Genomic DNA, 7,726 nt, shown 5'->3' with positions numbered 1-7,726 from the left:
CATATAATATAATTATATATATTATACTACATACTATATATGGTATATAGTTGTTGTTGCTGTTAGGTGCCATCAAGTCGGCACCGAGACTATGGCCCTCAATCACCGAACTGAACTTACCCTTGTGGCTCAATTTTCAGGCAAGCAGTAGATAGGTATATAGAGGGGGTCAATACTAGTGAGGTACGCACACCATGAAATGGTCAACCATTCATGATCAAAGGGCAGCATTTACCTAAGGACAAAATTCAAAAGGGTTGAGAAAGAAAGTTGAACAGAAACAAGAATCACAGGGAGGAAGTGAGATAAGTAATGCTATATTGTGGGAATTGTAGTGATTCGAAAGGAAATGAATTACATGATTTGGTGAATGTAAAAAGTGATGATCAAGAGAACAAGATGGCAGAGAGGGTGGAAGTGCAGTGAGAAGCTCCACCAGCAATAACACAGAATGCTGGGCCAAGCAGGCTGAAGGTATGGTCACAGAACTCTGAACCACACATAAAGGAATATTTAGAACGTTGGAAGGCTTACAGCTAAGGGAATTTGTAGCAGAAGCAAGAAATCCATTGCTTTCTAATTCAGCTGCTCCCAGAAACACCATCTTGGGAGAGACCAAGTGGGGGAAGGATCAGATCAGCCACGAACTTCTGACAGAACTGTGGAGATAAAGGTGTGGGCATTCTTTTTTTTTTTTTGGTATCTGTTCATTGGTCTCTCACAGTCTGCGCACTTCCATTCTGGTGACTAGAGGCAGTGCCGGAGCAAGTGGACACCCCACCACCCACCCCCAGAGGGTTCTACTACGCATGCGCACAGATCTCCTTGAAATTTAAAATGACAGTTTCACTTAAAACCAAATGATAGGATGTTACAGCGGTGGACAAGATGGCGCCTTTATGCTGTGTTCACTGCTGCACACTGTCTGGCAGATGGTACCTGCATCAAATTCAGGCCTAGTTCGAGGTTACTACGTGGACTGGAAAATGTTACATGATGTGAAGACATGAAAAATGGCCTATGAATATGCAGATAAAATGCTACGGATCAATTCACTCAGGAAAAATACCATTTTGCAAAGGACCTTCAGGAAATTGCTGATGAAGAAATTGCTGACCTTCCATGAGATAGCTCTCCTGTTAGAATCAGAAATCGCTGTCATGACGTTCCGACCTCGTGGTGTAAAGCGATGCTGGAGACTTAGTCATATTGTCTATCGCCACTTAGCTGACCATGGGCGACTTTCTGGGGTCCAGTGAGCAATATGATAAATCAGTTCCAGAACCAAAGTTTGTTATCATGACTAATTGCGACTGTCAAAATTGTAAAGGTAGATGTTTTGTAACAAAAACAGGGGAGTGGTTAATCTTACAGTCCAGAAACAGAGGACACTAGGACCATCAAGGGAGAAGAGCACAAGCAGAATGCGGGACCTTATCCAGAAAAGCAGCAATGCCAGAGACAGAGGCAGAGATGGGGTCAGGGAGAGGGGGAGCGGCTGAGGACTCTAGATTCATGGGAAGAGAGGGACTAAGAGGTGGTGGCCAGGAGCAGACTTGCAGGATGTGCCCTTTGGAGGTGTAAATTATTATATATGCCTGAGTGTTTTTATTTTTTAATTTTTTTAAAAAAAGCTAAAGTGAATAATATAATCATTGTAATGAAACAAGGTGTATGATTTGTTGAATTTAAAACTGATGATCTGCCCTGTAAACTTTCACTCAATTCACAATAAAAAACTTAAAAAAAAAAAAGAAACCAAAAACTGATGATCTGCTCTGTAAACCTTCATTCAATTGTCAAGTCGTTTCCAACTCATAGTGACCCTGTATATAGTTTCTGAGACTAAATCTTTGTGAGAGCACAAAATCTCATCTTCCTCCTATGGAGGAGTTGGTTGGCTAGAACCACTGACCTTGTAGTTTGCAGTAGAGAAGAACAAAAAAGACTATCCCCAGCCTTTGCAGAGTTCCTAGTCTTGCAGAGGAGCTAAGATCAAATAACACCAAATCTACTGACAGGAGAGAGGCTAGACACTGACGGTGAGTCTCAGAATTGTGTCAGGATTTGAGACTGGGGAGCTTAAACTCTACAGCATTGGTTCATAGAAGGGGGGCCACCTACAGATGGAGTCCTAACTCCATTTTGTCTGTGGTCATAAACTCAGATACCATTTGAGTCCTTGTTACTTCTCCAGTGCTTGCTGATCATGAAACCAGTAATGTGGCTATGCTTAGACAAGTCTGGGACAAGTCCAGGGAAGAGTAGTTTGCCCTCAGGAAAAGAGTGCTGAAAGTAGATTAACTAGTATGCAGAAAGTTGTTTACACAAAGAACTTAACCAGCAATGATTTACCGAAAATAGTCAATCAATGCTATCTAAGTTTCAAAGCTGGGGTTCCCGGTGACTAGAAGCCAAGGTCACATGATCTCTAGTCAAACTCTGACCAGCCAAATAATCAAAACCTCAGAATCAATCCTGTAACCTTTTTTAACCTGCAGTTGTTTACGTATCCCAATCATTGTCTTCACCCCAACTCACCCCCTGCATCTGTAGTCCCTTGAGAGTGATGAAATGGCCTACCACCAATCATGATCCTGTGTTGATTTCTTTTGTTCTCTATCCTAGATAATGAAAACTATGCCTGTGAGTTGACATACTCCATAGACCTTTGTACTATGTGCATGCTCACAGCTTCCCTCATCAGGATGACTATGTGTTTCCTTTTTAAGGCTTAATAAAATTGTCTCTGTAGAACAACAACAAAAACACTTAAAAGCAGAGAATCAAGCATATGCATGCACATTAATGTTCCCTGCAGCACTATTTACAACAGCCAAAATATGGAAACAACCTAAATACCCATCACTTGATGAATAAACAAAACATGGTATGTACCAAGGAATACTACTTAGCCAGTAAGAGAAAGAAAGTCTTGATTCATCCTATAATATGGATAGAGTCTGAAGACATTATGAGTAAAACAGAATAATCACATAAAGATACATATTCTATGAACTCAATTATACAAAATGACAAGAAGAATTAAATATATAGTCCAAAGTTACTGAGTGGTTACTAGGGGCAAATGGCAAGGGCTAAGGGCAGTTATTGCCTATGAAATACTGGCATTCAGATTATGGTTAGGGAAAACTCACACTGATTAAGAGTAGGGTTGCACAGCCAATTAGTGAATGAGGGTAAGTAAAAAGTATTGCTACTAGGGTTCCATTCATACATGCATGGATTTGTTCTAAACAAAACATGTTTAAACATGTCTCTGTAATCAGTGGATGGCTAGACAAGTTCTCTCACTTGTCTTAGTCTCCTTAGGGTGCCTTCAAAAAAACAATATCCTTTGTAGCCATAAATGAAAATAACAATTTTGAGGTCAGAGCTAATATAAAATTTTTAACCAAACTCAAGTAGACATCTTCCCAAATCATTAAAGCTTGCAACAAGTTTGTAAGAATAGTGCCCCATGTAAAACAGTTTCTAAATGAATCAAATGTTTTAAAGATGGTCAGGAAGTACTCAAAGATAAGCCAAGAGAAGGGAGATCATAAGCCTTATTAATGAATGAAAAAACTGTGGTTGAAGTCCAAAAATTAGTAGAAGAAGACTGTAGAATTACCACTGATGTGATAAATACTGGGTTGGGTTCTCACACAATTTGGCATTTCCAATTTTAAGTGAGCATCTTAGCCTCAGCAAGGTTTTTGCTTGAAGATCAATTAGTTCAAAGAGCTGATCATTCCATTATTCTTTCAAGCAAGATCAAAGTTAATGAGGATGATTTTGTGTAACAGATCATAACTGGGGATGACTCATGAATCTACCATATGATCCAGAGAGTTATAGCTAATCAAAAGAGTATCTTCTGAGGGAATCTGGTGAATCATTTAAATTCAAGGCAGAAGACAAAACAGAAGTTTATGGTAGTTGTTTTTGTTTTTTTTTTAATTTCAAAGAAGTAATTTTGAAAGCTAAAGGAACTGACAAAAAGATCCATGTCTCAACTTGCAGTATTGAAAGATCCTAAATGGAGTCCTAGTGTGGTGCTGTAGGATCAGTACTGGGCTGCTAACCACAAGGTTCATGGTTCAAACCCACTAGCTGCTCTGTGGAAGCTCAATACAGAGTCACTATGAGTTAGAACAACAACAAATGGGCAAAATACTGAATGAAGCATAAAAGCATCAATAGAAAATGGAAGGAATACAAGAGTCTCTTTATCAAAAAGAACTGGTCAATGCTCAACCATTTCAAAAGGAAGCATATGAGAACGCCAGTCTCATAAAAAGACAAAGGCAAAGGCTGTGTGCTAGCAGCCAGGAGGCAGGCTTGCAGAACATGCCCTTAGGTTGTTTGTTTCAATGATTATATATTCCTGAGTGTTTCTGTGTACATTAAAAAACAAAACCAAAAAAAGAGGAAATAAAAGCAAATACTGTTGGATGATGATACATGGAGGGGATTGTAATCATTGCAGTGAAACAAAATACGATAGGATGAGTATAAAACTGATGTTCTCCCATGTAAACTATCACTCAATTCACAATAAAAACTTAAAAAAAAAAAAAAAAGAGGCAGCATATGATCAAGAACCAATGGTACCAAAGGAAGAACTTCAAGCTACACTGAAGGCATTAGTGAGAAAGACAGCTCCAGAAATAGATGAACTACAAACTGAAATATTTCAACACATTCATCAATGCCAAGAAATTTGGAAGACAGCTATTTGGCCAGCTGATTTGAAGAAATCCTATTTATGCTCATTCCAAAGAAAAGTGACCAAATGGAATGTGGAAATCAATGACCAAAATTGTTAATATCACATGCAAGTAAAATTTTGCTGAAGATAAAAACAAAAAAAAGTTACACAACAATACAAGTAACTGCCAGAAATTCAAGCATGATTCAGAAGAGGATGTGGAGCTAGAAATATCATTGCTGATGTTAGATGGATCTTGACTGAGTGCAGAGAACACCGAATGAGTAGTTCACTTGTGCTTTATTGACTATGCAAAATATTCAACTGTGTGGATCATAACAAACTATGGGTAACACTGAGAAGAATGGGTGTTCGAGAAAACTTCAAGGAATCAAAACACAGAGCAAGCGGCAGCTATTAGGACATGGCTTAAAATCAGGAAAGGTATGTGCCAGGGTTATTATATCCTTCACCATATTTACTTAACTTGCAGGCTGAGCATATAATTCTAGAAACTGGATTATATGAAGAAGAATGTGGCATCAGGATTGGAGGAAGACTCACTAAACAACCTGCGATACATTGATGACACACCTAGCTTGCTGAAAGCAAAGAGGGCTTGAAATACTTAACTAATGAAGACCAAAGACTTCAGTATAGACTGCACCTCAATGTAAAGAAAACAAATATCCTCACCAATGGGCCAATAAATAACATCAAGATAAATGAAAAGATTAAAGTATTCAAAGAATTCACTTTGCTTGGATTCACAATCAGTGCTCATAGAAGCAGCAGACAAGAAATCCAACGACAGTGCATTCGGTAAACGTGCTGCAAAAGTCCTCTTTAAAGTGTTTAAATATATATATATAAATTTCAGGATTGAGTTGCACTGGACCCAAAAGTCCTGGTATTTTCAATCATCTCATATGCAGATGAAAGTTGGACAATGAATAAGGAAAACTACAGAAGAATAGCTGCATTTGAATTATGGTGTTGGCAAGGAATATTTAAAGTGCATGGCCTACTAGAAGAACAAAAAAATCTGTCTTGGAAGAAGTACAGCCAGAATCTCCTTAGAAACAAGGATGGTGAAACTTCATCTCTCAGTCTTTGAACACATTATCAGAAGAGATCAGTCTACGGAAAAGGACATCATGCTTGGTAAAATGGAATGTTAGAGAAAAAAAATCCCCAATGAGACAGAATGACACAATGGCAGCAAAAATGGATTCACCAGATCCCCCTCCAGAATCTTCTGAGGTGGGAAATTTCCACTTGAAAAGACAAGGAGACCAGCCTGGAGCAGCTAGAGGCACAGATGATACTTCTTGAAAGAAAGAATGAAAAGAAATATCAAAAACTATAATGGAAATCTGACTACTACAAGAACAAGTAAATTGTTCACTGGGGAGCCATCAAGGCAAGCAATCAAGTCCCCTCAGGGCAAACCCCCTTCCAAAACTGACACTCAAAGGGAATACACGAGCAGACATGTAATCTTGCTGGTGACCACACTGGTCTACGGATAAAGGGAAGTGTGGGAAGACATCAATGAAGTTGTGAGCTAAGTCCAATCATGTACAATAGACTCCTGTCAACCTGTATTGTGACCTGGGTGGCCAGCAGTATAGCAAAACTTGGGAATCCTGAGTCTATGGACAGGGACATAGTCACATAGGACTAGAGCATAGAGTGAAGCATCCAGCTGATGTGAAGTGAGGGGAGATGCACAAGAACGTCAATACTTGCAGGTAGTACCCATTTGACCTAGCTTCAATGGCTGGATGATCAGAACTTGACTAGAGGAAGAAAGAAGAAAAAGAGTGTGATCCGATACTATTTGATGAACTTGACCTATACTTATGGATGTAGTAGCTCAAAAGAGGGAACGAATCTTTACAATAAGGATCATTCCTAACAGAGTTGACAGGGATAGGCAACTTAGACATTGGCTACCAAAAATGGGGAGGGTGAGGCAACAAAGGCATGAAGTGACTGCCTTACACATTTTCAAGAGGGAGCTTATTTTCACAGGATGCGGGGGGAAGGCAGAATCTCCACTGAGTGGTTTCCAACCTGTCTGGACTGGGCTGGTGAAAGGAGATGGGGATAAGACTCTTGCGGTTCAATAATGAGTAATTACTACCAGGACTGATTGTGAATGTTGCAAATGTAGACGTTTTGGAACAAAAGGAAGGGAGTGGTTGATCTTGCAGTCTAGGAGCAGAGGACCCTGGGACCATCAAGGAAGAAGAGCAGAGTGTGGGACCCTATCAAGAGAAGCAGCGATGCCAGAGATGGAGGCAGAGATGATGACAGGGAGAGACGGTGCAGCTGGGGACTCTAGACTCAAGGAGGGAGAGGGGCTGTGTGCTGGCGGCTGGGGGGCTGGTGTGCAGGGTATACCCTTTGGTTGCTTGAATGGTTATATATTCCCGAGTGCTTTGATGTACATCCAAAAAAAACCCAGAGGGAATGGAATGGAAGCAAATGCTATTGAATGATGATACATGGAGGGGATTGAAATCATCACAATAAAACGAAATATGATAGAATGAATATAAAGCTGATGTTCTCCCATGTAAACTATCACTCAATTCACAATAAAATTTTTTTTAAAAAAAGGATTCAAACATCAAAACTGTGTTGGTGACAAAAAGGTCAGGAAAGGTGCACCAAGAAATGTCTTTCCATCATGACAATGCACCTGCTCATTCTTCTACGGTAGCAAGAGCTCTCTACGAGAATTTTGTTGGGAAACCTTACCCCATGTCCACTCCAGCCCTGATCCTGTCTCTTCAGATTTAATTGTGTTCCCCAAACTTAAAGACCATTGAAAGGGAACAGGATTCAAGTCCATTGTTGTTGTTGTCAGGTGCCATCGAGTCGGAACCAACTCATAGCGACCTCATGCACAGCAGAACGAAACAATGTCCGATCCTGGGCCAACCTCACTACCACCGCCACACTTGATGTCATCAATGATGCCACCTGGCTGATCCATCTCGT

General features: G+C 40.0%; 1 pseudogene; it reads left to right on the top strand.

Annotated features, from left to right (window-relative positions):
* The first annotated feature begins 860 nt into the window (after window positions 1-860).
* On the top strand, window positions 861-1,259 carry LOC102819684 (annotated as a pseudogene).
* The last annotated feature ends 6,467 nt before the right edge of the window (window positions 1,260-7,726 follow it).

Source organism: Chrysochloris asiatica, unplaced genomic scaffold (genome assembly GCF_000296735.1).
Source record: "Chrysochloris asiatica unplaced genomic scaffold, ChrAsi1.0 scaffold00014, whole genome shotgun sequence".
Taxonomy (NCBI): Eukaryota; Metazoa; Chordata; class Mammalia; order Afrosoricida; family Chrysochloridae; genus Chrysochloris; species Chrysochloris asiatica.
The sequence above is the reverse complement of the archived record's forward strand: the minus strand, read 5'-3'. Positions and strand labels throughout refer to the sequence as shown.